The sequence below is a fragment of the Vicugna pacos genome, chromosome 11 (genome assembly GCF_048564905.1).
Source record: "Vicugna pacos chromosome 11, VicPac4, whole genome shotgun sequence".
In the NCBI taxonomy this organism is placed as follows: Eukaryota; Metazoa; Chordata; class Mammalia; order Artiodactyla; family Camelidae; genus Vicugna; species Vicugna pacos.
The window spans coordinates 32,406,285-32,422,914 of NC_132997.1; the positions used below are offsets into that span (position 1 = coordinate 32,406,285).

The 16,630-nt window shown below is 47.4% G+C and overlaps 1 long non-coding RNA gene across 1 annotated transcript; it reads left to right on the forward strand.

The window, feature by feature from the left end:
- Positions 1 to 7,119: 7,119 nt before the first annotated feature.
- Positions 7,120 to 9,144, forward strand: LOC140699738 (uncharacterized). The gene is made up of 3 exons (XR_012077988.1): positions 7,120 to 7,231; positions 7,806 to 7,874; positions 8,334 to 9,144. It is a non-coding gene; the product is annotated as an uncharacterized lncRNA (long non-coding RNA).
- Positions 9,145 to 16,630: the final 7,486 nt, after the last annotated feature.

Consider the following 16,630-nt stretch of genomic DNA (forward strand, 5'->3'; position numbering starts at 1 on the left):
TGTCTCCGTTGTGAAACGTTGCCTGCTGGGGTCCCCGAGACCCTGGCTCCCCCCGGGAAATGGCCACGTCCTCCTCCTTCCGTGAGAAGGGCCAGCGGTGGCCTCTCAGCTCCCCTCCTTGAGGGCCCTCCTTCATGTGGCTGCCGGCTCACCGCCCCCTTAGCCTTCGGGGGCCCGTGCTGCCCTGCTCCTCTGTCTCCTTCAGACCAACGTGAATGGCCCCCACAGGGCTCATGCAGAGCACGGCTGTGCTGCTGGGGATGGCAGCCCTGTCCCTGGGCCAGTCCTGTGAGCACTTCTAGTCTCTTTAGTTCTTTTTTCAAATCTCAGCCATTTCTGTGGCTTTAAAAGCCGTCTGTAAGCTGGCAACCCCCACTTTTATATCTCCAGCACAGACCGCTCCATGAACCCCATCCTCTCACATCTGTCTGCCTGTGTGCCATTTCCCCTTGCATGTCTAACAGACATCCAAGTGCTCGCCGGTCCTACAGTGAGCCCCGACTTCGCTGCTCCCAGGTCTCCTAGCAGGGCCTCCCGAAGTTTTGTGAGGGCAGTTCCGGCCCTGCTGCTGTTCAGGGGAAAACCCTGGAGTCACTTCTGACTTGGCTCATTTGTTGCCTGCAATATAGGTGGTCCATTAACAAATCCTCTCATTCCTGCTTCCTCCCCTCTGTAAATAGCAATGATCCGCCTGCTCAGTTGGTTTCTGCCAGCGTTAGCCTGACCTGTGTCCCAGGCCTGCTTTGCTGTGTGACCGCCCCTGCCATGCTGAGAAGACATCCTGCTAAATCAGGAGGAATGTGCCAGTCCCTTCTGAGGAGGCTGTGCTTGGTTTCTCAGGGAATAGAAGGGAAGCCTGTCTGGCTGTTAGTGGAGATGCCACTGCTGCCGCTGTGTGTTCCTTCTTCCTCTCTGTGTGCACGTCTGCTTTCACCCAGTTCCGCCAGGAACACGTCCGGGCGTCCCTCGCTTCACAGAAGTCAGCTTGTCGGGCTCTCCTACAGCAAAGCTGAGGGTGGCTTCGTCGGCGCCGCTGCCTGCTGGTTGGTCACACTCATCTGTCGGTACCACGGTCCCTCCGTTCGGAGGGGCGTATTGAATGCAGGCCTCTTGCCTTGTCTGTAACTAGGCGGTCATTGGAATCCCTGTAATGAGTGTGTCCCCACTTGGCTGCATGTTGGAGACCCTGGCAAAGCACTAAAACGACTAGTCAAGGGCGCTCGTTTACTGAGCAGAGCGCGTGCCCGCAGGGGGCCAGAGGTCCAGCGGAGTGGCCAGCGGCGCGCGGGGACGGTGGCGCGGGGCGCCCTGGGCACCGCGGGCGGAGCGGGCGCGCTGTGGGGGCTCCCGCTCAGGCGGGAGGAGGCCAGGCCGCCCTTCAGCTCCGCTGAGACAGCAGCTTCCCTCTGGGCTCCGGGACCAAACTGGCCACGTGTGGAAACCAAGAGGGAAGCTGCTAACTGAGTGTTTTCTGCTGCCCGGGGAGCAGGTGGCAGCCCATGCTCCTCTAAAGCCAGGGAGGGGCGCGCAGACCGCCGTGCCCCCCACCTGTCCGCAGCCCTCCGCCGCACGGCAGCCTGAGGGGCATGTTCCAGACACGGCCCCCCGGAGCCAGGGAAAGCTGAAGAGAGGCAGAGCTGCCCCAAACCGGGGAGAAGACGGCCTGTAAAGACAGCCGGGCTGCGGGTCCTGCTGTGACATGCAAGACGGGGTCACCTGGGCAGTCCTGAGCCAGCGCCCCTGCGGCCGCCCTGGGGACCCGGAGTCAGAGAACCTGCGGACGTAGAAGCTGCCCGCCGCCTGGCGCCCTGGGCTCCCCGGCTTTCCAGTCACGCCGACCCTGCGTCCCTGGGTGTCCCCGTCTGCTCTCACATCGTCTTCTGCAGTCCCCTGCTGCTCTGCGTCCCAGAAGGCCACTTTCCACGCTCCCTTGTCCTCTGGTTCCTGGGTATTTTGAGTCCAGAGAGGGAAGGAGGAAGAAGGAAGGAAGGAAGGAAGGGAGGGAGGAAGGGAGGAAGGAAGGGAGGGAGGAAGGGAGGGAGGGAGGATGCACGGGAGGAAGGGACCTTCGCGGAGGGTGGCGCGCCCCGCCGCACCTGGGCCCCTCGGCGGCTTCCATCACGCTGCGCGGACGCCCCGCGACGTCACGAGAGCCCCCAGGGCGCCAGCCTCGCAGCCCGGAGCCCGGCTTGCGCTCCCAGCCCTGGGCCAAGGAGAGTCCTCGCTCCGGGCCCTCCCGTCGCCCAGGGCTAGCCAGGCCGCTCCTCCCGCGTAGCCAGTTCCTCGCATTAAATTGTTTTCTTTGAAGGAGCTGGAGTCGGTTCTGCTTTGCGGCGGGCCGGCCGCCGCAGGGGCCCCGGGGCGCAGCCGGAGAGCCGGCCGTGCGGCCCCGGGAGCCTCTCCGTGGAGTGAGGCTGCCCCCCTGCCTCGCCCCGTCTTCCCGCCGAACCGCGCTTCCGTCTTCTTCCGTCCGCCTCCGGACTGGGCCTCCCGCTTCCCGGGGCCTGGGGCCCCAAGCTCCTCCTTCAGACGGTGCTCCTGTGTCTGTCTCAGCACACACGCTTCAGACGAATTCCTGGTACGTTTTTAAAACGCACTGTAAAACGATGAGATACAGCCTTTGGTTTCTGCAGCTATTTTTCCTCTAATTTTTTCTTCTTCAATATCGTCTATGTGCTCTATTGAGACGGTCAGTTGGGAGCAGAGATGAACGGGAACGTTAGCCTGAGCGAGACAGCAGGCTCTACCTGCCGTAGGTCAGCCTAGCCCGTCTGCCGTAGTGGGCATTCTCTTTTTATTAGTGTTTTTTTAAAATTGAAGTACCATCAGTTATTAATATACGACTGACTGAAAAGTAAAACGTTTTAGAGATGGTGTGCCACAGTACGTTCTCTCTGTTTAATTTCCTCTAATTGTTACCCTTATCTGACTAGAGAACACCTTTTATAGCCTTTCCACCACTTACGATATTTGTACACATCTGCATGTAATTCCTTCGTAACACCGACCAGGGAAACGGCTTCGCCCAGAGGTGTGCGCCGCATACCACGCGACAACCTGGAGAGGCACATTTGGTGGGGAGGGTAGACCAGGGGAACTTGGAGCAGGACAGAGGAAGAAACCACGGCGCTGCCCCGTTCAAAGGGCAGAGAGAGAGCAGAGGCGGCGGCAGGGTGGTGCGGCGGCTGGGCCCCAGGAGGGGGAGGAGGGGGAGGGGAGGGGGGAATAGGCCAAGGCGACACATGCTGCACCTGCCGGACGGACCGAAGGATGGACGGACGGACGGACGGACGAAGACGCTCAGGGCGAGGGGACTGGAGAGCGCAGGTACTCAGTTCGGTGGAACGAACGGCCATGAACCAGATTGTAACGGGGGAAGAGAAGCCAGATTTGAAAGCGTGACTCTCAGAAATCCTCCGGGAGGTTTGGGTGTGAAAGGAAAGAGGGAGGAGGTAGGGGCCACCAATTTCATCAAAATATAAGAACACTGAGCTAAACCTTTGAAACATGAACACAATACCCTCTTCCTTATGAACAACTTTATTTCCTTTCACAAATGATAAGGCTGTAACCAATCCAATTTACAAAGAGAGAAACCGAGTTTTGGAAGGTAATTCAATTTGTGCTGTTATGTCCACAGAACTGGTCTTTGTTTTTCTTGAAGGTATGATTAGCAATAGGAAAATGGGAAAAAAATGGACTTTTACGTAAGGCACATGTGCAAAGTCCAGTTACCAATGTCTTGTGTCTTGTTCAACTCGGAGCTGCAATGAGTCCTTTTCCCAGCACGGGAGTTGTTTGGAATGGGGTCTCAGCATCTTAGCAAGAATCTAAGCAGACGTACAGGTTTTAATTGGTTTTAAATTGTTCTTTTTCAAAGCTGGAGTAAGCATATATAAACTTTCAAGGTTTCATTTATATCGACACAAAATGCAACACCTTAAAATAGTCCCCTTCAGCATCTGCAATGGACAGACACAAGCTTAGAATACGTGTGTGAAGAGGGAGTTGCTCGTTTCAGATTATGCTGTTAAAATGGAATGTGATGTTACATGATGCATCTCTTCTCGTGAAAAAGGCGCATCACAGGTATTTCAAGACAATGCCATATTACATGGACTTTGTTTATTTCTTATGGCTTACCCAGATGATTGTTTAAGGTTAACCACTGACGATGGTATTCAAAGTTACATACTTGGCTACATAAAAGTTTTACAGTTTGCACACATTGAAAGTTTAGATTGCATGTAAGCTAAAAAAACAATATTCACACTGCCAGCAAGATGCAAAGAACAGAGCACTAAGAAGTAGGCATTTTAATTTAAAATTTTTGTATGAAGGAGAATTTGCTATCCTCTCCAGATGCGATGGCACTCTTACCAAACCACAGGCTACTTCCCTTCGATCCCTCTGGGCGCGTCTGCTCCCCAGCCCCTGCCCTGTTCCCAGCTTCAGTCCTCAGCGTCACAGCTTGTGTTAACGTATCGCTTCTTTCCTGCCGCTCAGCAAACTGCTCTTGCTCACGAGCACAGAACTTGAGGTTTTGCAAGGCTTTACTCTCAACTCGAGAAGAACATCTTTGAAGATGAAGCACTCTTTATTCGTAGCTGAACACATTCTAGCTGCTACAGTACCAATGGTCTGGCCTAGTTAATTTTGTAACGCCAACAAGTGTTCACAGTATTTAAGCTGGATGAGCATGACTTTCTCTGAATTATAATGGAATGAAAATACTAGACTTTATCCATATCCAAATCCTTGTTTTGTGGATAAATTTGTAAGCAGCGCCGTCATCAGGAACGCAGCCGTGAAATAAAACCAGGTGGAACTGAAGATGAGTTTGTATCAGGTGTTGTTTAGAGCTTTAGATTCAGTGGTTAATAAGTTGTATAAATAGTACGGTTATTAAAACAGGTAGCTCCACAGTAACGCACCGTGTGACATTTGAACTGTTACACACAATGAGGTAAAAGAAAGCTCTGTTAAATAAAGTAAAACCACTAGAAAGCTAGTATTTGAATGGACATCACTTGAACGGAAAATCTGAAGAGGGAGTGAGCAACTGTGCTGGTGAAGAGAAATGCAGTTTTGTGAAACAAAGTGCCCGTATAAAATCCAGGAGACCCAATCCCCCCTCTGTCCATTCTTACCACATTAAATAGATACCTAGACAACAGAGAGAGAGACGGAGGGAGAGACAGAGAGACCACTGCGTAGGTGGACAGGGCACAGGAAGAATGTGGCACCGCCGAGGTACCGGCTCTTTACGTGGCCTTATGACTCTCGGTGCCGCTTCCCCAGCCTCTTTCCCCAATTCGTGACTTCCCACCGAGGCAGCCTCAAGCCCTGTCATCAGTTCGACAGCATTAGAGCAAACGGCCGCAGACAGGAGGAGTGTCACCCCTGCCCCCCCCCCCCCCAGGAAGAGCCCAGAGGGGCCGATGGCTGTGCTCCCGCCTGGCTCACCGAGGACACGGTGTCTGTGAAGAAGCGGAAGACGGGAGGCCCGGTGCTCCTGGACCTGCTGTGGTCGGGACAGCTTCGCTTTGTGGACGGGGGGCGTGTGACACGGCGGCTTGGCTTTGCTAGGTGCGCCTGCACGGGTGGCTGAGCTGGTAATACTGCAGAAGCCTTTTAACTGCCGTTGCCTGGCTCTTAGAATGACCTGGAATTTTCCGTTTTCCTGGTCACCTGATGCCAGGGCCCTCCTGATCTTACACCTTTCATTCCTTGTGTTCATTTTGTGTTTTAATTAGACATCAGAAAACCAAAGGAAACACAGGTGAGCAGAGCAGTTAAGTAGCCTCCAGACTCACAAAGGCAAGCGGTGGCTGCTCTCCCTTCCCTCCCGAACCCTCTGTGGGGTCAGGAGTGAGGTGAAGAACTGTGAATTAGGGACAGAAAATGTCAAACTGTGGGCTAACCCTTAAGTGGCTTCAAAAATGTTTATAGTCTACCACTCGACATTAAAAATTGAAAATGGAAGCCCTAGACAAGGCGTTATGAATAAGCTTGGGCAAGACAGACGAAGAGATACCCAACATGAGAACCCATCCACACCGAGGCCTCGGTCTGACATCCGCCGATGCGGGCTTGCAGGTGTGCGGATCCGCTTCAAGTCACAAAGAAGGTGGCAAACCATGGGGCCAGAAGACTGCTTCGTCACCTCTGAACTCTGAACTCGGTGTGACTCTGCCTGTCCCGCAGAAGAGGCTCAGGAAAGGAAGCAGCGCGGCCAGGGTCACCCAGGAGAGTTCAGACCTGGGTAACCTCTGCTCAGACCGAGAGCCGTGGTCGGCGGACGCTGAACGCCTGCCTCGACTGACAACTGTGACGAATTAACGTTGTCGACGGTGGCTGAGCTGGAAACAGGTACACACACCTAGGAAACATCATCATCCCTCAACAAACCATGCTGATTTTCAGTCTTGCTTGCTATGAATCAAATAGAAAAAAAGACAGCATTTTAGGATTAATATTTGTTACCAGCAAGTTATGATTTCCACTGAATTGGACTACATTTACTTGGATCCTGGATATTAAGCTATTAACTAAATTTATATAGTTGCTAAGTAACAGATTAAAAGCAACCCACCTCAGTGAATCCAAACAATGGATAAATGCCATCAGTTTTAAATAGAAAATGTTCAGTGAGTGGAAATATTAACTTTTCAACTAATTGCCCTTCCCTCGGCTTTCTGGCACGTCATCTCCTTTACCTCCGTGGCCTCCTCATGTAGGAAGACCTACGTGTGTACACAGAAGAAATATGAAGGCTCTTTATTTAGCTCAAAGAAATGATAGCTTAGCCCTGGAAAGATCGTAAGTAAATGGTAAAATACCAGTTAATCACCTTCCAGCCATTAAACCTAACAATCTTTTATATAAACGCTTTTATTTGTAGCATTCCAAAAATATAAGAAATAATGATTATTTTAGATAAAAATTATCCTTTCTTCAAGTGGACTTTTTACTTATTCCTGTTGTAAATTCAGGATTGAGAAGAGCCATCCTAATAAATCTCTATACGTCTCCTTTGAACTTTAGAAATACTTCAACGCTGAGGTCAGAACAACGTCTCTTTAATCCAACAGATCCTTTACCAAATTCTGTGGCTATTTAGGGAGCTGTGTTCCTGCTGCCTCCTGGAGAGTCATAAATCTCACAGGGTTCGCCTCATGTTAGAAAACTTCATCTTGAGAAACCACGACTTACGGAAGAAAGATAACATGTATGTATATTCTTGCTCAAGTCCAAGCAGCCTCTTAATTACGTACAAATCGTAGCTCAGGACAAGTCAGTCGCGGCCAACACCTTTAATGTGCTTTCAGGCCGTCAGATCTTAGTTAAGCAGGTAAACAATTGGTATGTTTACAGTAAAAGAACAAAGGACCAACGTGAGGAGGGAGGCCGGCTGCTTTCAGCTTGTACACTGGCTTTTAAAGGATGCTTGTCTCAGATAAGGCTTCTCCAAGAATGTGCACCTTTGTTTGCATTAGGCTTCTTACTTTAAGAAAAAGAAAAGGAAAAAAGCTACACTCTCTCCATCCTTGGCTAGGTTTTATTTTTCATGCAGAGTGTAGTCCATTTGTTTTCTAGGAACGTACTTCATTTGTATAATGAAACTTAGAAAGACCTTAAAGGTTCAATTGTTTTAAGAAGTTGATTGAACGTCTGCCTTTACAGAAGGCCTCTCTGCATCGTGACGGATGGCTTAGCCTCATAGTTTAGAATATGAGTTCTTCACAAAACCTGAGGAGTTTGAGTTCACTGTCACTCTCAGTGTAACCTGACTTTGGTTGTAGATTTGGGGCGGTGGCTAATCCCAGACATGACGAGGCGGATTTTCACTGTGTCCAGATTACTCTACAGTGGTAAGTCATGCCCTTTAATAATGCATTAACTCTTTTCAGGCCTCTGGGAAAGCACTTCGGAAATACTGTTGTGTTTAGAATGGATACACTATCGACTGCGTCTGCCTGACCTGTCAGGGGAATTGTTAGCTCATACATGGCAGGTAACTCTTTAGTCTCCAAATGCCATGGCCTTTTTCGGTCTTCAGTTTCATCAATCTTTGGCATCATTTGTGCCTCAGACAAAATGAGTTATTGGCCATTTACTAAACACAGCTTATTCATTTATTTGACATTTTTGCCCATTCTGCTCTCTCTGGCTAAAATGTCTTATGATTTCTTAAAAAAAAAAAAAAAAACTCCGTTCCCGTTTGCACAAAATGTGTCAATTCAGCGCTTTGTAATTCCGTAGAACTTCAGTTCTGATCCTCGCAGCCTCTCCCGGGTCGTGGCTTTTACTGCGGGTGTTCATGTTGGCAGGTATTTCTGACCAAGATCCTGATTTCTCGTGGGCAGGAAGCTTCGTGCCCCCCCCCAGTGCCCACGCTGGGGGCTTAGGAGACGGCATTCAAAGAACACACAACCGCCCAGAGCACAGGGCCGGGAACTCCCGGCTCTTCCAGCGGAAGGACGCTAGTCTTGGTTTGGGAAACAGAGCTACATCAGCTGTCTGAAAGGGAGAGTGCTGACAGTAACCTCCAGAAGTAAATGTGCTTCCAAAAATCTGTGTCAAGTCCCCAGGAGGGATATGCTCGCCAAGATAACCTGTCTCTGTATTTAAACTTGAAAGCCGTGATGTTTGCATTTAAAATAGTTTACTTAAATTACTGTGAAGCTGCATTTTTCTTTATATAAAGGGTTTTAGAAACAGCAAACCTTGAATAAACATAAAAACACGCTATTCTTACATAGTAACTGTTTCAAGCAACATGGCTTTGCTTTGGCAACGTAGTGCCCAAATCCAAATGCCTGAGCAACTGGTGTGATTTCTTTTCTATTGTAGAAATATAGAGAGCTCTACTTTCCATTGTCGCTCTCAGTAGGTATCTGAAAGTGTCATTTTTAATCAAATTATTATTACGAGTATTCTGACAACTGGGGGCATTTACATCACTTGCATATATCATGCAACGTTCAGATACCTTGGCAAATCTTAATTCATCTTTTCTTGTACCAAGGAACAGCTTTCAGTCAAAAGATAAATTTTGTCTGAAAAATTTAAATAGTGGCATAGATATTTAAGTAAAAAGGGCTGGATGATTATACTTATTCCCGTAAATGTTGTTCCATATAATGCACTCCTGTTTTTTTGCCAGGTGCTGATAACAGATTACATAATACACTGTTAATCAGAATTCTGGCTTGTGAGTCACAGTTTTATTTTCATATTTCAGTTGCCCTAATTTTTTTCCCTATAAACTAATCTGTTGCAAAAAGTCTCCGTGAGTTTTTTTCACATTTATTTTGTTTCTCCCAAGAGCAGCAACAGGCTCAAAGTCTATACGGAAAAAAAAGAAAAAAGAAAAAAACACGGGGATTTGTGACTGTTTTTCCTTTGCTGTCTCTTGATGTACAGCGAAGAAAAGAAAAAGAAAAAGTAACTTTATCCTGAGAAAAGATAAAACAGAGAACAGGTCGCCTGTTTTCCCTCTGGCCAAGGAATTACGGCTCTGAATTGGCAGTCCTGCCCGCGAGGAGACGCTGCTGTGGGCGAGAGGCCTGCTCCCAGCCCCAGGGCGATGGAGGCGCCCCGCCTTCCTTCGCCTCTGCTTCACTCCTGAGCCGACGCCAGCTGCTGGCTTGGACCCAGAGACACCACTGGTGCTGTTTATACTGAGGCGCACAGCTCTGGGGGGCTTGGGGGCAGGACAGTTTCTAGAAGCAGCTACCCCGAGTTGGAAGCCTTCTTTAGGATGTTCCTTTCAGCGTCAGCACACCGGGGTCCATCTCCTCCAGTGTTCCCGCTGTGGAAGTCCCTCTCTCCGGCTTTGCAGCGGGAGTTCTGGATTGCTTCTGTTCATTCTCCTGTTGGGTCCGATACAGCTCCTCTTCCCGGTAGTGCTGAATCACGCACTCACCTCCCTCGAGCACCAGGCGGGACCTGGGTGAGGGCCGGGGAGAGGAACGACGGAGAGAATCGTAAATCTGCCTCTGGTCCAGCCGGCAGAAATTCCCCAGACTCATACCCGGTCTGTTCCATCCCCGTGGAGTCCAGATTTTATCCCAGAGTTTCTCCTCTGCCCAACCCACTCAGAACCTTGGGAGACATCCGCCTGCCGCCTGGGGCTAGACATTCAGGATGCTCGCCGTGTCTCCTTCGAGATGCCACACAGGAGGAAGGTGAAGACCAAGATCCTGGTCTTTTATAGATAGGAGACGAGAGCAAAGAGAGACAGGGCCTCCGAGGATGAGAGACGTGAGAGCCTTTGGGCTTAGCCGGGACCGCCCAGGAGAAGGGAGAGTAAAACCCTGATGTCAGGGCCACCCAGGGTCTGACGCAGAGAGGGCTTGGCCAGCATAGGGAGCTGAGATGCCATCTGACTGCATCTAAGCATAAACGGGCAGAGACTGCTAACAGTCATTTTTTCCCAGGGTTGAAATAGTCCTAAAGGTCAGTTTTTCCGGGCAACGCCTATGTGATGTTCACGGATGAATCAGTGCTCATCTGCCAGCCCTCATCCACGCCACTCACAGCAGCACCGCTCTGAGATCTGGCCGTGTAGGGCCTGGCATCGACTCCGGAGTGCCTTCCTGAAAATACTGTAAGACCTCTCTGTGCTGTGGGCCTGTGGTGTCATCAGGGAAGGTCACCAGGGCCTGGACTGCTTGGCCCTAGTCCCCATTACTCTCTTTCAGGGAACAGTCCAACCCTGTCCCAACAGCCTGCCTCTCCCATGACCACTGCGCAAGGCCAGCCAGACCCGCCAGGCGGAGAGGCAGGATGCACGCCGTCAGGGTTGTCCCAAGAGCTGGTGTCCAGTCCCTGCTTGTAGGTGGAGGGCCTGGTGACAGGTCAGTCCAGCTGGCTGGCGCAGTGTTTCTTTCACAAGGTCTTATGAGACTGGGGTGCCAGAATCATGCTGACCCGCTGACCCGGGGTGATTTTTGACCCGTGGAGGAAGCAGCTATTGGGCTCAAAAGACCGTCACCAGTCCGTGGCCTGAACCGTGTAGGGTCTCGCCCACCTGCCTCCGCCACTGCTCTGTGCCTGCCTGTGATGGAGGAGCCCTGCAACTCCCCTGCTCCTTGTCCCCATGCCACCAGCCCCAAGGGAGGTCACCTCCCCTCCTCCACAGGCTTCACAACACATAACCAGGCAGACCTCTTTCTCTTAAGGGACTTTGAGACCCTTAAAACCCGTGAGAGGAACAGGCCATGCGAATCTGTGTCCTCTCTCGCCTCCACCAGGGGCAGTGACGCTGTGGCCTCCTTGGGCGTTACTCAGCCATACCAGCTGAGGGGCTGGCCTTCCTTGTGCGAAGGGAGCCGTCCTTCTGGTTCAGCTCGTGGGCCCCATAACTGTCCCCCTGACTAGTGTTTGTGTGTGGAAGGCGGGGACAACGTTGTCAGAGACCACACTGTAGGAATTCAGTGATCATGACCTAAAAAGTAAAAGAGATGTGGTTGGAAGATGTGTTGCCCTGTCTCTACAATATAAAATCCAGACAGTTAATGGAACATGATGAGAAAATAAATTCTCTTTCACGTGATTCTGGATGCTCAGAGTAAGAGCGGCATCTGAGGTCAGTCTTAACAAAGCATGGTCACAAACTCTGATGGTCATTAGAATCCAGTGTTCACGGGTGGCTCAGTGGATGAGACGGTGTCGCCAGTATCCGCGCAGTCAGCGCTAAATAATGGGTGCCAGGAAACTGCAAAGGCCGGAATACCTGTTTGGTTTAAATATAGATCATTTGAATAATAACAGTTTAAATAACAGTGTTGCTCCCTTTTTACTGGGCGGGACGTATGAAGTTAACCCGGAAGAGTGCCTTTGTAACTAAAGTCCATGAAGAGATGGTCCCTCGATCTGGCAGGGGGTGATGATGCCTGACCGGCGCGGGGAGTCTCACGCACTAGCTGGACAGTGAACAAAAAAGACCTGTTCTCCACCCAGCATTCTAGGTCTAAATCTACATCTGTGGGCTGCTGTACCTCACATGAGCCCTTGAATTTTGCTTGTAAATACAGAAGCCTCCCCACATGAAACTTACCCAAGTTCCCGTATACTGAAAGCAGCCCTGCCCACACTCTGGGTTTGGCAGCCCATGTGGCCCTGGCCACGTCAGGGAACCACAGCTCAGTGTCCCTTCCCAAGTAGAACCGGTCTTAGCAGGAGAGAACCAGCAGGTTGGTGGTCATTCCAGAGGCAGTCGTTGCTTTGTAGGTGCCAACGGCAATACCCACGGCTGAGAGGTGGCTTGGGCTGGGGGAGCGGTTTGAGGGGCAGGAGCTTAAGGAAAGCAGAAAAATGTTTGAGCTGTTTGCTTGATCTCTGTCCCGGCCCCTGCTCGCATCAGCTCTTCTCCAGAATAAACTGATAGAGCAGGGTGCTGAGGATTGCAAGGCCAGGGCGTTTCTCAGTTGAAACTAGACTGCAAATTTTAAGCCTTTCTTTTCTAGAAATTGTAGACTCACCACTGTTAGTAGGACTGATAGCAACAGACTCTTCAGTAGGGTGATAAATGAACCCTCTCCTGAGGTTCAGGAATTCTTTATCAGCCCCAGAGGCTATCAAAGTGTTCCCCTATCTAAAGGGATCTTTAGAATCTGATATATGAATTTAAATGTAATTTGAAATAAATATGAAATTTGCTATAGTGAGAGCTGATTTCAAGGTGGCAGAATGAGCCACATTACACTCAGCTCATCCTAAGCCAGAAATTGTAAAGAACGCTGAGGCACTGACAGAAAAGACGAACTTACCAGGTCTTCTCAGACAGTGCACGTGGTCATCTCCCCAAAATGGGACGGAAAAGAAGGTAGGGCTCACCTGCTCTCTGAAGCCAACTGGGGGTGACTGCAGGACGTTCTCTCCTAAGACTTAACGATGCCTTCTAGAAGGGGTCCTGGTATAGTTGTCTGTCTTACATTTATTCTGCATGGACCAGTGCCAGTAGCATTAAGACAAAGAACAGTCCAGCTAGCCTTACACCTAAATACAGCAAATAAAAGGCAATTTTTGGAATGTGGTACTAGAGCAGCTCCCAAACGTCAGTAGAGATCACCGTAACATCCCCACAGTGATGGGGTCCCAGACAGGTGAAGTCGAGGTTTGTCATGCCTCTCACTGGTTTTATTCTGACTTACTTGATAGAGTCTAACAAATTCTCATTCACAAGTAACACAAGAAGTAGGCAAGTGTAGAAGAAATGTAAGTAATTTGCAAGACAGTTTATCATTTCCTTCATTCCTCCTTAGTCCACTACTTGTGTTAATTTCCCATTAATTACATACAGTAACTTTCTTTCTTTAAGCCCCAATATTTTTTAAATTGAAGTACAGTCAATTACAGTGTGTCAGTTTCTGGTGTGCAGCACAATGTGCCACTCATGCATATACATACATGTATTCATTTTCTTATTCTTTTTCATTAAAGGTTATTGCAAGATATTGAACATAGTTCCTTGTGCTATACAGAAGAAAGTTTTTTAAAATCTAGTTTTATATATAGTGGTTAACGTTTGTAAATCTCAAACTCCCAAATTTATCCCTTCCTACCGCCTTTCCCCTGGTAATCATAAAATTGTTTACTATGTCTGCAAGTCTGTTTCTGTTTTGTAGATGAGTTCATTAGTGTCCTCTTTTTTCTATTTTCTTTTTTTTTTTTTTAGATTCCACATATGAGTGATAGCATATGGTATTTTTCTTTCTCTTTCTGGTTTACTTCACTTAGAATGATGATCTCCAGTTCCATCTATGTTGCTGCAAATGGCATTATTTTATTCTTTTTCATGGCCGAGTAGTATTCCATTGTATAAATATACCACAGCATCTTTATCCAGTCATATGTTGATGGACATTTAGATCATTTCCATGTCTTGGCTGTTGTATATATTGCTACTATGAACACTGGGGTGGTTGTGTCTTTTGAGTTCAAGTTCCCTCCAGATATATGCCCAAGAGTGGGATTGCTGGGTCATATGGTAAATGTATTTTTAGTTTTTTGAGGAATTTCCATACTGTTTTCCATAGTGGCTGCACCAATTTATATTCCCACCAGCAGTGTAGGAGGGCTCCCTTTTCTCCACAGCCTCTCCAGCATTTGTCATTTGTGGACTTTTGAATGATATGGCCATTCTGACTGGTGTGAGGTGATACCTCATTGTAGTTTTGATTTGCATTTCTCTGATAATTAGTGATATTGAGCATTTTTTTCATGTATCTATTGGCCCTTGTACGTCTTCACTGGAGAAATGTCTCTCTAGGTCATCTGCCTGTTGTTTGATTCAGCTGTCTTTTTTTGTTATTGACTTGTATGACCTGTTTATATATTCTGGAAATTAATCCCTTGTCAGTCCTATCAGCTGCAAAGATTTTTTCCCATTCTGTAGGTTGTCATTTTATTTTGCTTATGGTTTCCTTTGCTGTGCAAAAGCTTTTAATTTTAATTAGGTCCCACTTGTGTATTTTTGCTTTTATTTCTATTGCCTGGGTAGACTGCCCTAGGGGAACATTGCTAAGGTTTATGTCAGAATGTTTTACCTATGTTTTCTTGTAGAAGATTTATCTTGTCTTGTCTTATATTTAAGTCTTAAAGCCATTTTGAGTTTATTTTTGTGTATGGTGTAAGGGATTGTTCTAGCTTCACTAATTTACATGCAGCTGTCCAGTTTTCCCAGAACCACTTGCTGAAGAGACTGTCTTTTCTCCATTGTATATTCTTGCCTCCTTTGTCAATGATTAATTGATTGTAGGTCTGTGGGTACATTCCTGGGCTCTCTATTCTGGTCCATTGGTCCATTTGTCTGGTTTTGTGCCAATACCATGCTATTTTGATTACTGTAGCTCTGTAGTATTTCTGAAGTCTGGGAGGGTTATTTTTCCAGCTTCATTTTTTTCTTCAGTATTGTTTTTGAAATTCTGGGTTTTTTGTGGTTCCATGTAAATTTTAGGATTATTTGTTCTAGTTCTGTGAAAAATGTCATGGGTAGTTTGACAGGAATGACATTAAATCTGTAGATTGCCTTGGGCAGTATGGCCATTTTAACAATATTGAGTCTTCTAATCCAAGGGCATGGGATATCTTTCCATTTCTTTAGGCCATCATTAGTTTCCTTAATCAATGTTTTGTAGTTCTTCATGTATAAGTCTTTCACCTCCTTGGTCAGATTTAATTCTAAGTATTTTATTGTTTTGGATGCAATTTTAAAAGGGGTTGTTTCTTTACCTTCTTTTCTTGCTATTTCACTGTTAGTGTAAAGAAATGCAACTGATTTCTGTATGTTAATCTTGTATCCTGCTACCTTGCCAAATTCTTTTGTCAGCTCTAGTAGTTGTTGTGTGGAGCTTTGAGGGTTTTCTATATATAGTATCATGTCATCCGCATATAATGACAGTTTTACCTCTTGTCTTCCAATTTGGATCCCTTTTCTTTCTTTCTCTTGCCTGATTGCTGTGGCAAGGACTTCCAATACCATGTTGAATAGAAGTGGTGAGAGTGGGCATCCTTTTCTTGTTCCCCATTTTAGTGGAAAGTCTTTCAGTTTTTCACAGTTGGCTATTCTGGCCGTGGGTTTGTCATAAATACAGTAACTTTCAAGAATGTTAAAGCTCATGGGATAAGCCCTCAGTTCCCATCGACTTTTTGTGATGTAACTATCAATTCTTGTTGAATTTTTGGAAAATTGTGAAATGAAGGGAGTGGGCTCACACATCCATCTTGCGGTGTCTCACCCTCCATTACCTTGAATGTTTTGCTGAGTTGAGTTGAGAGGTCCAGCTGTTTTCAAGTCCAAGTGGTGATACACCTGAATTTTGGGAGTTTTAAACTAAACGTCAGAGCCTTTTCTCCTACTGCTGAAATGTACACAATTTACACTCTCGCCATAAAGTGCTGCTTGACATTGACCCTGGAACAGACCTGTCTCTATACACCCCACTCAGACTGCCTGTGGTTGACTGAGACCAAGATGCTTCCTGAGAAGAAAGGTCACTGTGACCTTGAGAACAGAGCACTGGACACTTAGTATCAGCGAATAGGAGGTGAGCAAATCTTATGCCTGGTGGAAAAGGTATTGGGGGTCTCAGAAGAGCCCATTAGAGATGCAAGAGGCCACGTGTACATTATCTGTTGAAATATTCATGTTCTTCCTTTAAGGAGGTTTTGTCTTCTGACCTGCAAAGAAATGTCTGGTCGTTTAATGGAAACTATTATTTTTTTAGTAAGAAAAAAGATCCCACAATTTATATGAAACATTCTACCTTTGTACAATTGTTCATTTACACTAAGAAGAAAAGCAAACCCTCTTCTTCTGAGCATTTTAAAAATTGTAAGAACCTAGTGTATTTCCTAAACAAGATTCATTATATTACATATATTTTGGCAGGGAAAAGGAAATTATAATACAAAACCATCATTGAGTTTTTGCTTCACAGCTACGATAATTTGCCTTCTTTCCCTATCGTTGTTAATTCTTTCCTCTGGCCAAATTGACATTTTTTTCCCATTTTTTTTTTAATTGAAGTTCAGTCAGTTTACAATCTTGTGTCAATTTCTGGTGTACAGCATAGTGTTTCCGTCACCCACATTTATACATACATACATATATTCCTTT